This window comes from Convolutriloba macropyga, chromosome 15, assembly GCF_964194025.1.
Source record: "Convolutriloba macropyga chromosome 15, txConMacr16.3, whole genome shotgun sequence".
In the NCBI taxonomy this organism is placed as follows: domain Eukaryota; kingdom Metazoa; phylum Xenacoelomorpha; order Acoela; family Convolutidae; genus Convolutriloba; species Convolutriloba macropyga.
In genome coordinates, this window is record NC_134482.1 from 15697400 (window position 1) to 15712222 (window position 14823).

Consider the following 14823-nt stretch of genomic DNA (forward strand, 5'->3'; position numbering starts at 1 on the left):
CGGGCGGGGCGGAAACGTCGGGCGGATGGCGCGCGACGAAGCGGGAAGCCGGGATAGCACGGGAGGGAAACGGTAACCCACAAGCGAGGAGGAGGGAAGATCAATGCCAGCAGACCACAGCAACAAACTCAACCAAACAAGCTAGCCATAACTCCAGAATAAACTTAAGTCACACCCTAGAAAGAAGGAGAGGAGCTACTGTCAGGTAAACTAGCACAAAACATTATGGGGCTTTATCAACGGCATCAAAACATCAAACATGAAACTATTTATGCCAACGATGTAGTATAACCAAAAGTCGAAAAGGTCAAGCACTTTACTAGCCGTAACTCCAGAACAAACTTAAGTCACACCCTAGCAAACCACCCTACCCAGACAACAAAAGTGCATACTACAAAATTAATAAAGCTACAAATTGCTAGCAAATAAGTGTGGTGAAAGTCACGAAACAAACCAGCCGCAACTTCAGAATGAACTTAAGTCACACCCTAGCAAGGAACGAGACTAAACAACAAACCAGCATACTATCAAAAAGAAATTTTACTACAGCAAAACTCAACATACTACATCGTACAACAAATAAACGGGGGATAGAACGAAACAAAGTGACACGGAAACAAAAGGACGGAAGCGGAAAATGAAACCAGATAACCTGCGGAAAACGGACGGTAGTGAAAAACTTGAAGAATGGGGAGAGCGAAACCTTTAGTAAAGCGCTATCGGAGAGAACCAACCACAAACTAACCCGTAACTCGTGAGTTAACTAAGTCACACCGCCAGTCAGCGGTTAGACTCCCACAACAGCGCAAGACTAAGTGACATTCAGGTTATCAAAGGCTTGTGTGCGTTCCGCCTCCTCGAACGCATGACGGGTGCGAAGCGTTTTACGACGGCGCTTTGAAAGTTTCTTCGGTCGGGAGCGTGTTATCAGGGACCGGAGGTTGTTCTTATGAGCTAAGACTATAGTGAGTGTTTTCAGCTCAAGAGCAGGCCTTTGGTGTAATGCTCTGTACTCTTTAAGTAAACTAGGACCTTTCTGTTTACGTCTAGACACAATGTCTTTCACTAAATTGATGGTAACTAGAGTACTACACTTGAGCTGATCGTAGATATCAGGAGTTCCCTCTCTGGGGCAATACACTATAGCTTCTATGCGCTCCTGATAGTTTTCAAGCACTGAAATAAGCTGCGAAGGTGTTAAAGGCTTGTTGTTGTTACTGCGATGACGTGAAAGCGAATTGTTCACTACATCATGCCATATAACTAGGCGCTTCTTATCATGAAAGAAATGACTCAACTGGAACTGCGCTGTTTTTCGGACTTTAAAAGCGTTAGGGTTGAAACTTAAACCCGGTAATGCGTAAACGTTACGTTTGTAACGATTTTGTGTTACTTGAGGCGCAGTTTTTATGGCGTGATGAAGTGGACTTGCAGCTAATTTGAAAACCAATAGGAGCTGATTATAGAAACCGGCAAATCTGTTAACCCCCCTTGAAAACCTATTGCTCACTTCCGCCCATCTGGAGGTCCAATTCGGCTGTTTTTTGGGCTCTGTTTTTGTGTCCCTGTGGCGCAACTGCTTGATTGGTCGTCCTATCCAGATTGCTGCTTCTTACAACATCAGCATAGAAATACAGTAGCACAAACAAAATGAAGCAAAATTAATGGAATCGATCAAGTTGATAATTGTGGGGAGTGTTGTTGTTGCTAAAAGTACGATTGGTCCCAGTGTGATGTCTTTAATTGACGATTTCCACGAAACTAACGGCTGGCAAATTCGGACAGACCTCGGGACTGACCCCCGATTGGTTGCAAAGTTGGAGCTAAAGCTGTCGAGATTTTGCAATAGTTTGTTAAATTTCGGAATCCATTTCGACTCTATTAACTATTCGGCTTCATGTTGGAAACAAGAATAGAACCTCGGTCTCTAAGTTGTTGATTTCATAAGCATGCGTGAACAAACTGATAAAATGTAGACAAATTCTGAAATTGAGAACGGTTTTTACACTAAAAATTTTACGATCAAATAGATTAGTGGTATGGGACCAGTAAGTACAAATTATTAGTCGAGACGCAAAGAAATGTCAATGTTTCTGTAACTGCATCCTTGTGTGCTGACTGATGAATTGATGTACAATTGTAATACTATTGTATTGTGAATACTATTGTATGAGAAACTATGTTGTGGGTTTGAATTTTTGCACCAAAAGTCAAACAATTCCGTTTAGGGCGCGGTACAAAAATTATAGCTGATAACTCAATAATCAGACTATCGGCGAGTAAATTCAAGATTATCTACAATACAACTGTATTCAACAACGTATCAAGGCAAAAGCACATCTAAATGGCCCGGCAAATCTAGCTATATTTGCTGGCAGGTATTTTGTCTGAGCTCAGATTGGTCACCGATACGTTTTCGAAACATAAAAATATTAAGCCTAAAAAGAGCGCAATCGATTTAGTATATTAGTAGGCTCAACGAAAATTATGTTGAACAAACTTTTTCTGAGCCTTCTACGTATATTAGAAGAGATTTTGTGTGCATTCTATTTTTGTAAGGCTTACTTGGTTAAAAGATTACGTCATAATTTCTCGCTGGATAGATTTCTCACTTAGTTTATATAGTGCATTTCAATCCCCGCTGCTCTTTTATTTACTCAGTAACAGAAATCAAAATTTGAGCGTACCGTTAGCTATCAGTGTTGTAAAGTCGTAACCACAGGGCTCAGACCACAGTGACTGATAGTTTGGGCATAAAACATTTTTGAGGCAAATTCAGAACTAGGCAATCAAATTGGAAACAAAATAGTAGCCAGGAACATGTTGCTACCTTCGAGAGCAAATGAAACTATGGACAGACAAACAAGCAATTAAGCCTATCGTGCTCAGTAATGCGTGGAACGCGGGCAAAAAATATATTTGAAGCTCTTTTACCCCAAACTTGAAGAAATCACAAATATTCTACTGAAGATTGAAAAAATTGGCAGGTACTAGCTGGATGTCTGTGGAAGCCTGGCACACGCTGTTGTCATAAGTATTGTATCATAGAAAGTGGAATCATGTCATCACAAAATTGTTATCATCAAAATAATTTTACCGTCACAGTCGTTTCAAAGAGATCAGGCCCTTTTTTTCTAGCATTTGCACCATTTAAGTAGGAGTACCTAGCTGCTATGATTCCCAACAAGAAAGAACGAATTCATTTCAGAGTGATTTATGTTCATATAAGGATTTTAAGGAATTAGCGCCATCTATGCATTCTTCAATAGTTTATATGAAGTTGCGTTCCTTAAGGAACCTCAGCTTGCTGCAGTTCTCTGATAGCTTCTTTTTATGCAAAATTGGATGGTTCTCGCTAACAACAATCATAACAAAGAAAAATAAAATTTGCCAAATCGCAAAATTTTGGTCATGTCTGGAAATTATTACAAGTTGGGACTCCATATGTGTCGACTGCCTGCCATTTTAGGATGGCGATATTTTGGTACTAAGTGGGATCAACTAACACTACAAGAGACCCCTAAGCGCTTTGCATACAAGATTGGTTGTTTTGCCCACGAATTTTGGCCACCTTGACATTTACTAAGTAAGTATTGACAGCCAACGCTCCATGGTATTATGATTTCAGTATTCTTGAGGTTTAACCAACCAACTAAAAGGAATAAAAAAAAGGCTGCAATAATTTCTGGTGCCGTAATGATGGTTGTTTTGTTTCAGCAAACAATTTGTTTGATCGGCTCAGTATAAAATTGTCTTATAACTATAAGAGCAGCTTAGAGATTGCTAACCGTGAGCGAGTCCACAACCGACTGTTTGGAATAGTTTGTCGGTATTGAAGTTATGTAATCGTTTTTAGCACCTAAGCGTTGTGCATTTTTGACGGTGCGATTGAGAGCGAAGCTCTGAATAGTCACCGCAGCTTGCAGTTAGCGTTATTGGCATAGTCTGTCTGTGCGATTCAGCATGAAGCTCTGAATAGTCGCTGTTATACGGTTAGAGTTGGATGTCAGATATTGCATTGTTGATCGAGCTAAAATTTCGAATTTATTGTTGTCGTGTGCCTGTAGTCCATCAGTCTGTACTAGCTGAGGGAGAATTCCAGCTGTACTAGCTGAGCTTAAGTAGTAGAGGCGGTTGGTACACTCAGGCGTTGATTCGAGATTAATCGAGTTAGTTGGTTTTTGCTTTAAGATTGTGGGTGCTTGATTCAGATTTAGTTAAATTTATCGTTAATTTGTTTAATTGGATATAACATGCTAGTTGATGTCTCTTGAGTTGCTGTATTTAGTTAATAGATTTTTTTATTTAAATCTTACTATCGACACTTGATAACAGCCACGAGCACCATACGGGAATTCTTTTGTTATGAAAACGAACAACCTAACTAGAATTTTTGGAATTGTGAGATCTGGGCGCTTTTGTTTTCCCTTAATGGGCGACCCAATCAAAATTCAGAATCTTAGTTTGTAAATATGCATTTTAAAGCCTTCGATGTTTTTTGTTTTTTTTAAAGCCTTCGATTTTTTAAGCCTTCGATTTTTTTTGTTCAATGGAATTTATATAAATTGTTGTATTAGATGCTGTTTTGTCATTTTTTAATGTTTATTATTCATTCTAAATTGAGGAAATTAAGATAATACGTAAACTGCGAAGAAAATGACGAGAGCCTAAAACCGTTCCTTTCAGTTATTTTTGAACAACTCATAAGATATCAGAAGCAATTGAGTAAATTTTAAATGTATCAAGTTTTGTGTTTCCGCTTGTGGCGTTTTCACATATAAAAAAACATACTATCTGCTTGGTAACTGTATCGACTCTACCTGTTTTAACAGGAAATGACAACAATTTAAAGGCACATTTCCGTAACTCAATTAGCAACCTTTTCCATGCGAAAGAAGGAGGCAATTAAACTGTGTCTTTGTGTCACAACAATACCCCCCTTTCCCTGAAAATTTTAACACCATTTTGAAGGCTTTTGTGTCGTGAAAAGGTTTAGTTATTTAGTAATTCTGCACTTATAACTACATCGCTTATAAAACGCTCTCAACAGTCTATTATGGATTGAAAAACGTGAACTGAATTATCTTAGAATCGTTTAAAAATCACAACTAATTGCTTCCTGAGCTGAAACTGAATTCATTGTTCAAAAATACTTGAATAAATTTATCGTGGGAAAATAATATTTGATCTGTAAAAATAGACGCCATTAATCTAATTTGATCAATTATTATATTTTTAAAATTATCAATCAAGCCTCAGAAAAATTTAAAGATTGATTATTTTTAATCAAGCAAAAAGAGCAAATCAAGAAAAATGTGAGTTGTGATCGATTATTTGCGAACCAAAAAAGGTTTTCATTTACATTTCGGGAGGCATAAACTCATTAGGATTTAATAATAATAACAATAATTTTTCTTGTTTTTGCGTCATGACAGCGGAACAGAATTAGGCCACTGTGGCTTATTCTCAGCTGCCCTATTTCTTATCTTTCCTTGCTTTTCAGACTGCTCTTTTCATTAGCAGCGTTGCTATTTTTGTTTACTATGGTTACTTTTGGCATCTAGAACTTTCACGTGGTATCACCATTGTAGCCCAAATTGATCAGGCTACGGTCAGTCTGAAGCTATGATTGAGTAAGAGCTCATCCTCACATAGACAGCTTCGTGGAGAACTCAATTCATGTAATTTTTTTCGCTTCAGATTTTGGGTTCCACTAAACTGATTTCCACCGCAACATCTAAGAATTTCAAGTCAAAATTTTAATGAAAAATTGCTTTTATCATCTATGAGGAAACTACCTGTTTCCATAACAAACCGCGGTTTTGGTGAGCTCGTAGTCACTGTAGCCATCACTGTAGCCTTTAATCTTGAATATACATAGGATGGGTGGGGGTGGGGGTGTCTATGAAAATTTTCTGCTTTTGAAAAAAGAAATTAAGTATATTCGCGTATAAATCGGTAAATCAGAACTCTTTAGTTTCAATACTTTTTCAGGGCAAAATTGATTAAGTTCAAAAACCTATTTAGGAATGACGGGTAAACTATAAGGCACATTTCAGCAAATCTTTTTTATTTACTCAAAGAGTAATTTTTTTAGAGTTGTTTGCGAGTAAAATCAATATTAAAAAAACTAAATTGTAAACACGGGTATATTGATATACATAAATTGTTTGGCATAGAAACTCACTTTTTTGCTAAAGCATCACTTAAACACAGTTTTCTTAACAATGAAACAAAATTTGAATTTTCTTAAGTGACCCCCTTATATTATAACTTGGACTTTTATTAACTAGTGGTTAAACTGACGTAGTTGAATTGTACATGCAGCAAACATAAAAAATATTTGTTATAATTAAACTTACTAATCCAAGTTATTACGTTTGTCTGTGTTCACGCGCATTTTTGAAGCATTAAAGTCCAAATTGTCTTCGATAAACTGTAAACCTGGCAGATTTTTATTGTGTGTTTTCATACGTTAACGTATTAATACCATCAAATGCATTTTAGCATTTTCTGAACATAACGTTTCTCAAATTCAAAAAAGTAGTGACGCTTAAACAACGTTTGAAAAACTTTCAATGCAATTTCTTGATTAAATTATTCATTTCTAATAAAAAATGAATATATGTTTCCTCTTTTCAATTACACGCTAACATTATATTACTTCTCTCTTTTTAATCGCATCCTATAAAGTCTTTCCTTTCCTTCATATCGCTTACCTTTCCCCCCTAAAATTGGGATATTATTGTTCACACGATCATGCAGTACGGGTTTGGAATACGAGCTACTTTATTCGGCGTTGCGGCGTTTTTTGGAGGTTTTGTTTTATCTTTGCTCTTTATTGGAGCGTTATTCTATTTGAGTCACAATCAGAAACTTGATGTTTCGAAGTCTTTTGCAACTCTCAGACGGAGAAAGTCAATCGCGACTAGGTTCAAAATTCCGAATATCCGATTACCCGAACCGCCTTCTGTACAAAAAGAACAGCCACGAATTCGTTCGCCTAAAACATTCTATCGGACAACAGAGACAGCGTTGACCGACAACAATGATCAGCTCGACTTCAAATTAGCCAAAATATCGCGTAGCCGATCCTTTAACGGGCAATTTTTTTCACACAGCAGTAACCCTGATGACTTTGTGGCAAATTATGAAAACTTGAATACATACCCTGACGATAGGAAATATCCAGTTTTTGCGGTAGCGCAAAATTCAATTGACTATTCAGTAACTAGCCAGGAAAGTTTTTATCAAGGACACCCGGTTTATGGAAACAATTTTCAAGACCAGAGTGCAATGATCGAACGTGTGAGCGAGAATAATAACTATCTTAACCTTTATAACTATGAGGATTATTACAGAGCACCAAATCGAACCGTTTTGGCCGAAAACGACAATGTTTCGATAAGTAACTCGGAGCAAACGTCACGTGACAACCATTCGTCAGGATTGGAAAATTCCACAAGCGATAAACAACAAAATCATGATCATGCTTGTTACGTAACATCCGAACACCGCAAGGAGTCGGTTGCAAGTCGGTTTCCGAAAACGTCAACATCATCAAGTCGGGCTCGGTTGATATTCAGAGAGCGAAGGCAATCAGCAATTGAAGGCAGTGCGAACGAGGACATGCTCAACGAAGGTGAAGTTCATTTGAAAAACAGAAATTTAAGAAACAACTCAGTAGAATTAAGTGAAATATCAATCGATTTCCAAAACCGATCATCTGGATTTGATACTCAGTATCGGTCATCTTAAATTTTACAAACTTTAATTTTAGAGCACCTTTATTTATATACTCAAACGAACTATTGCGTAGTCCTTCATTTTGGAAGTAAATTGATTATTTTTTGATGCTTTTTTTCCTGATGAGAATTAAGATTGTTGATTTTGAGAATTAAGATTGTTGATTATAATTTTCAATAGTTTTCTTCATTAATTCTCAGACTGAAAACGTTTTCTTTCAATAATTTCAATTTCTTCCCAACCAACGATTTTAGATGAGCTAATGATCGCTATTAAAACAGCAACAATTATTTTGCAAAGATTACGTTTCTCCTAAATATTCATCCAAAACTTTTTTAACAATACTTCGTATAATTTTTGTTTCTTCGCCATTTAAAAACTATTTTTATCCAAAAGGTTAAAAATGTCATTGAGAAAATTTTCTCCAACATTAAAATGTTTATAACAAGTTTGCTCCTTTTTTATTAAACAGCATAGTTTTCTTATTGTTCCAACTTTTTTTCAAAATGGGGGAATATATATAGGCGATGCCGGCATTTTTATGCAGTCAAGTTTTCATTTTTTTTGCATAGGCATTGTATTGAGGATTGAGGGGTTAAGGGTGTATGGGTATAGTTTTTTTGGGTAAAATTATTTTTAATACGATAATTATTCTCAACTTGTTAAAAAATTACAATGACAAAAAGTAATTTGAAATATGAAATAAAAATAAAAAGTGTAAATTTAATAAACAAAATTCGAAAGACAAAAAGAGGAAAACAACTTCGATTTACGTTTCACGGTTTTTTATCTTCCTCAAAGTAATTATTTTGTAAATTTAATATTTTGCAACTCAATTGGTTGCCGATATAACCCAAAACAGAAAAATTTTATTATATTTGGGAACCGAACAAATTTAAACAGAAGAAGCTTAAGCTTTTTAAAAGGAAGCAAAGAAAATATATAAATTCTTCTTTAACTCGTCAACTAATTTTCAAAAAACTTGTATTTTGTATTTATTTTCCGTGGTTCTGTTGTCACGGAACTGAACTAAGAGAAGACTGTGATTTTCCCGATCTAGTAGGAAAATAAAAAACTTTGACAGAGGACATTACATTAACAGATGCAGTATAATAATATTATTGTAACTTATAGGAAAGAGGATCATCAAAGACTCTCAAAAATTCCTTAGTTTTGACAAACTCAGTAGCATTTAAATTAAGCCTGAAACCAACATTCAATGTTCCTTTGAAACTGACTTGAAAAAAAAGAGTAGACAATACAGAGTAGACAATTCTTGGTTACATTTTTCCGTCAACTCTCCATTGTTGAGTAAATCACCAATAAGTGTTGGACTTCAATAAGAAATATTTTCAACTCAGAAAAATAACAAAAATAAAGATTTATACTTTTCTGGCAATTTCCCTACTAATTTCAATTCGCAGTTTCTGAGGTGCTTAATTGTACCATTAAATGTCTGGATTTGTACCTAGAGGGTTATTCGAAAACATAGAAAAAAAAAACAAATACTTGGTTAAAGAAAGAACAAAAACAGTATTTTTCTTTCTCAACTTTTTTTGGCTCCAAGGACATTAATTTCACTTTCCTGCGTTAGCTGGCCAGTTGATGCTCTAATGATTAACATCCACATTTAACGTTTTTTCTCTAAGAGTCTTTGAATATTTCCACTTCAAATATTAAAAAGCGTCATTCAGGAAAAATTTTCCTCTGATTTTGCAAAGTAAACATAGTTTTGTCCCCAGTTCATTAAAGACACAATTTGGCTGTTATTTGAAGTTACGTACAAAATAAATTTTTAACGACGTCAGAAAAAGTGGTTTGTGAAGAAAATGGAAAAAAAACTCCAACATTGCTCTTTTCTCCACTGATGTTTGGCACTGTTCTTCTCCATTGAAGTTATGTTTAAGTTTACTTTCTCCAATTGATCGAAAATTTGCTGAGTAATAAAGTCATCTTGTAATGAAGTCCAAATGCTACAGTTAATTCATCAACAACGTCACTTTTGTATTTGAAAAACTGTGAAAAAATAACTTCATAGTTTTTCTTCAATTTGTAACGTAAACATTGAAAAGAAAGAAAAGTTTCGTTTTTTGGTTTGCTTTCAACTGTCTAAAATTTTGATTATAGAACACATGATTCGAAGCTAACTTGACTGCATCTTCCTGCCGACGAGATAGACAGGTAATAACATTTGACTCTTTTCGTGTTTTTAAGAAATGTTTTCAATTGGCTAGATCTTTACCCAATCTGATCGCTCAGGAATTCGTCAGTAGATTAAGCGAGAACAAAAGTCAGATAGATAGTGAGATATATATTTATAGAACTAATTCCATGTTCAATTTTTTTCAGATTTTAATCATTGAAACCATGTACAATCGCTTAGCGCATTCTTTGCTTTGTTTAGCCGGTTAGCCGATACGAGCAACTTGTTTTTTTTGTGACCGATTGCTACGTCAGATTCCTTGCGACTGATCACTCTAAATTTGTTTTTCTGTCTATAGCAAATTAAATGATAACCCGTATGGTTTTTCGATCTCTTATATTTGTGGTTGTGTTTTCTTTAAATATATGAAAAGTGAGGGTTCGGATATTAACTTTTTTTTTAAAATACAAGCTGTAGTCAAGGTTGCTACGGAAAGCGTCCTTGAACTTAATCTTTGAGAAACTGAGTCGAAAAAGCTGTTCGTCCCAAGCTTTTGACAAAGTGGAGACGAACGATGGAACAATCTGTGCTACGCACAAGCCGTCTGATGAGTTTTTTTTTCAAAAGAAGTTTTAAAATTTTTTTTCTCAGATGAAAATTGTTATTGCGGCGGTTGAGATGGCAATTTTGTTCTGTATTCAGCATCTTTCAATATACCAGCATGTTTTTTTATCCTATGTATATTCTGTGTTGCAAAATCCAGTATCTCACTTACAAATTCTTGCAATGTTATTTAAAGGCAAATCTAACAGCTTAATTTTTCCGTTCAATGTTTTAATCATTCCGTGCTTCCGTACTGAACCTGCGTATTTCCAAATTAATTTGTAAAATCAGTACTGAAACATCTTATTTACATCCAAAAATAGGCCATTATGATTAGAAGAAAATCAGAACAACTGTTCTGATCAGAATTCAAACTGTTCAGAGTAATTTCATTGTGAAAACAGTAGAGTCAAATTTTCTAAAATGACGAAACTGTTTGAGCATGTCAGAAAGGCATGCAAATTGCATGCAATTGTAAAGTCACGTTACCAGTTAAGAGCTACATACACGCTGCATACTACTGCTGACATTTACAAGCAGTGATTAGGGTGCGCTCAGGGTGGTCGGTCCGGGTAAATTATTGAATGAGTTGGTAGACAACTAGATATTGGTGCTAAAAGTCCCCCGTATAAAACACATGCTGATAGCACTCCAGGCGGAAGTGGTTGGTAATCTTGCATATTTCTGACAGATTCTTTCAAGAAATGATTTTTAGACTACACATTCTCACTAATATCATTTCACACTTAACATATGTTTTGAAAATTAAAAATTTTGGTAACTAGAATCATTAACCTTTTAACCTCTATCACTGTTAATACTGAGTTTCAAGCAGTTTACAAACTCCTTGCATTTCTTGATGATCATTTATATTCAACCTATATTCAACCTATATCTCGAGATCCTGCATTAAACTAAACTAATAACGTCTCTTCTTTTATATCATATTTTATGAAAACGAAATGAAGATGTAGCTGAGAATCAGGGATCTTGCTGTATGTTCGATGAAAACATAGATTGATCCCTGATAGCTTCGGATGTACCATTTCTGCGCCTTGATAGTGTGGTAAAACTTAACTTTGAGAAATTTTTCATTTGCCAATTTTGATTTTTTATTGGTTATTTGGTTGTTCGTAGTGAAAATCAACATGAGGATTGTGAATCAATAGTTATTGAAAACGTTAAAAAAAATTTGAGCCTGAACGATGCCACTTGAAGATATCCGCAAATCTAAAACATTCCTTTTTAATGATGTACATGCCAACTAATGAACCAATTAAAAACAGGTATTTTGTAGAGGAAGACAAAATACCTGTAAAACGGTTTACCCCATCACCAGATTGCCTAAATCGGAGGGACCCAGGTTGAGGTCCAGACCCAAATTTTTGTCTGATCAGACTTTCCAGACCAAAATTATCTCTGATCAGACTTTCCAGACACAAAAGGTCTCTGATCAGACTTTTCAGACCGAAGGCGTTCTGATCAGACCACCTTCAGACTCAGGTGCGCTCGAAGAGGTTATGATCAGACTCAAATGCGCTCGAAGTATTTATGATCAGATCCAGTTGCGCTTAAAGCCATTTATGATCAGACTGAAGCGCGCCCGAAACCGGTTCTGATCAGACTCAAGTGCGCTCGAAATAGAATGATCAGAGAAAAATTTTACTTATGAACAAATCTCTTAATTTTGCTATAATATATTCTTTTCATAAGAACTGATGTTTGCAGTATTTAATTCATCTAAAGAAAAATCAATTATAAAAGTATTGCTAAAGAAAACAAAACAAAATGTTGAGAACAAATTTTATTTAGTGTACCATTTAGTGTATATTTCTGACTCAATGGATGAGTTTAGACAGCTTTTCATATGAAACATCGTGATCTCCAGTAGATCACAATTTCCACTGAAGGAGACCGGCCTTTGCTATCAGCTGGGCTCCTTTTTTCTGATCAGAGCCATCGGACTTTAGATGAGTCTCTGATCAGAACGCTGCTGTATTGTTGCTTCTTCGCAGAGCCAACATCTTTCAGTAAAAAAACAAAAAAATGAAAAAAAGCACTCGAAATCGTCCCTGATCAGACCCAATTGCGTTCGAAAACATTTCTGATCAGACCCAAGTGCGCTCGAAGAGGTTATGATCAGACCCAACTGCGCTCCAAGTCGCCTCTGATCAAACCAAGGTGCGCTCGAAGAGGTTATGATCAGACCCAATTGCGCTCGAAGTTGCCTCTGATCAGACTTTTCAGACCAAATTGACCTCTGATCAGACCATCTCCAGACTATCGTTCAGACTGTAGTGCGCTCGAACTTCCGTCCAGACCATGTAATTTCGGTCTGGGAACACACGGGTGTGCGCTTGACTGGGTCTGATCATAAACCAATTTGGGTCTGGACCTCAACCTGGGGAACAAATCCTTGATTCTCATACTAAAATTGAAGTTAATTTTACTTTATAGGGAATAGGCAGCCCTGATGCTGTTGCTATTTTTTGAAACAAAAACAAAAAAGGTATCTTGAGTTGTCCTCCAGGTTTAGATTCTAGCGATGATATTGCTTAATTTTTTGGAAATAACTGAATAAAAAGAATATGATAGATTTCATTTATTATGAAAAAAAGACATTTTTAGGATTGTTCCAAACGCTACTAACTTCATACGTGACATTTTGACCTGGTAATACCTCGACACTTTTTGTTGGTCTTAAAAGTAATAGTTTTGAAGAAAAAACTAAAAATAAAAACTAAAAAAAACAATGCACAATGCACATTAGAAGGAAAAGATAACCGTCAATGTAACTCAAGATAACCATCAACAAATTTGACGTAAGTTTTACCCTGAAGATGGAAAACATGATGCATATAATCAAACATACGAAGATGCTTATTTCCAACTACACTAAAATTGATAGCAATTAATTAAAATTGTTCAAAATTATTGTGAATAGAAAGATAACAAGGAGCCTCGGTAGCGTGCCTTCGCACATAATGTTCCCACCCCGCTCGTCCACATTCTTGGCTTAATTGGCTACCAAATGAGGGGAAAAAAAATGAGGGGAAAAAAATGAGGGGACAAATTGAACCTCGCATCTGATAGAGCTTAAGCAAAACAAATTTACCTATAACTCAAAAGAAAAGATATGGGACCTGACCTCGGTGCAACTCGGTAACAGGTCGACAAAAAGAGCAAAGTTCAAAAAAGTTTCTTAATGAAAAAAATTAAATTCAAAGCGATAAAAATCATTCGATTTTTCAACTGAAGTCACCGAAATGTTCACTTTTAGTAATCAATAGAAATAAATAGGGACCATTGCAGTGTATCACCATTGTAGCCCAAATTGATCAGGCTACGGTCAGTCTGAAGCTATGATTGAGTAAGAGCTCATCCTCACATAGACAGCATCGTGGAGAACTCAATTCATGTAATTTTTTTCGCTTCAGATTTTGGGTTCCACTAAACTGATTTCCACCGCAACATCTAAGAATTTCAAGTCAAAATTTTAATGAAAAATTGCTTTTATCATCTATGAGGAAACTACCTGTTTCCATAACAAACCGCGGCTTTTGGTGAGCTCGTAGTCACTGTAGCCATCACTGTAGCCTTTAATCTTGAATATACATAGGATGGGTGGGGGTGGGGGTGTCTATGAAAATTTTCTGCTTTTGAAAAAAGAAATTAAGTATATTCGCGTATAAATCGGTAAATCAGAACTCTTTAGTTTCAATACTTTTTCAGGGCAAAATTGATTAAGTTCAAAAACCTATTTAGGAATGAAGGGTAAACTATAAGGCACATTTCAGCAAATCTTTTTTATTTACTCAAAGAGTAATTTTTTTAGAGTTGTTTGCGAGTAAAATCAATATTAAAAAAACTAAATTGTAAACACGGGTATATTGATATACATAAATTGTTTGGCATAGAAACTCACTTTTTTGCTAAAGCATCACTTAAACACAGTTTTCTTAACAATGAAACAAAATTTGAATTTTCTTAAGTGACCCCCTTATATTATAACTTGGACTTTTATTAACTAGTGGTTAAACTGACGTAGTTGAATTGTACATACAGCAAACATAAAAAATATTTGTTATAATTAAACTTACTAATCCAAGTTATTACGTTTGTCTGTGTTCACGCGCATTTTTGAAGCATTAAAGTCCAAATTGTCTTCGATAAACTGTAAACCTGGCAGATTTTTATTGTGTGTTTTCATACGTTAACGTATTAATACCATCAAATGCATTTTAGCATTTTCTGAACATAACGTTTCTCAAATTCAAAAAAGTAGTGACGCTTAAACAACGTTTGAAAAACTTTCAATGCAATTTCTTGAT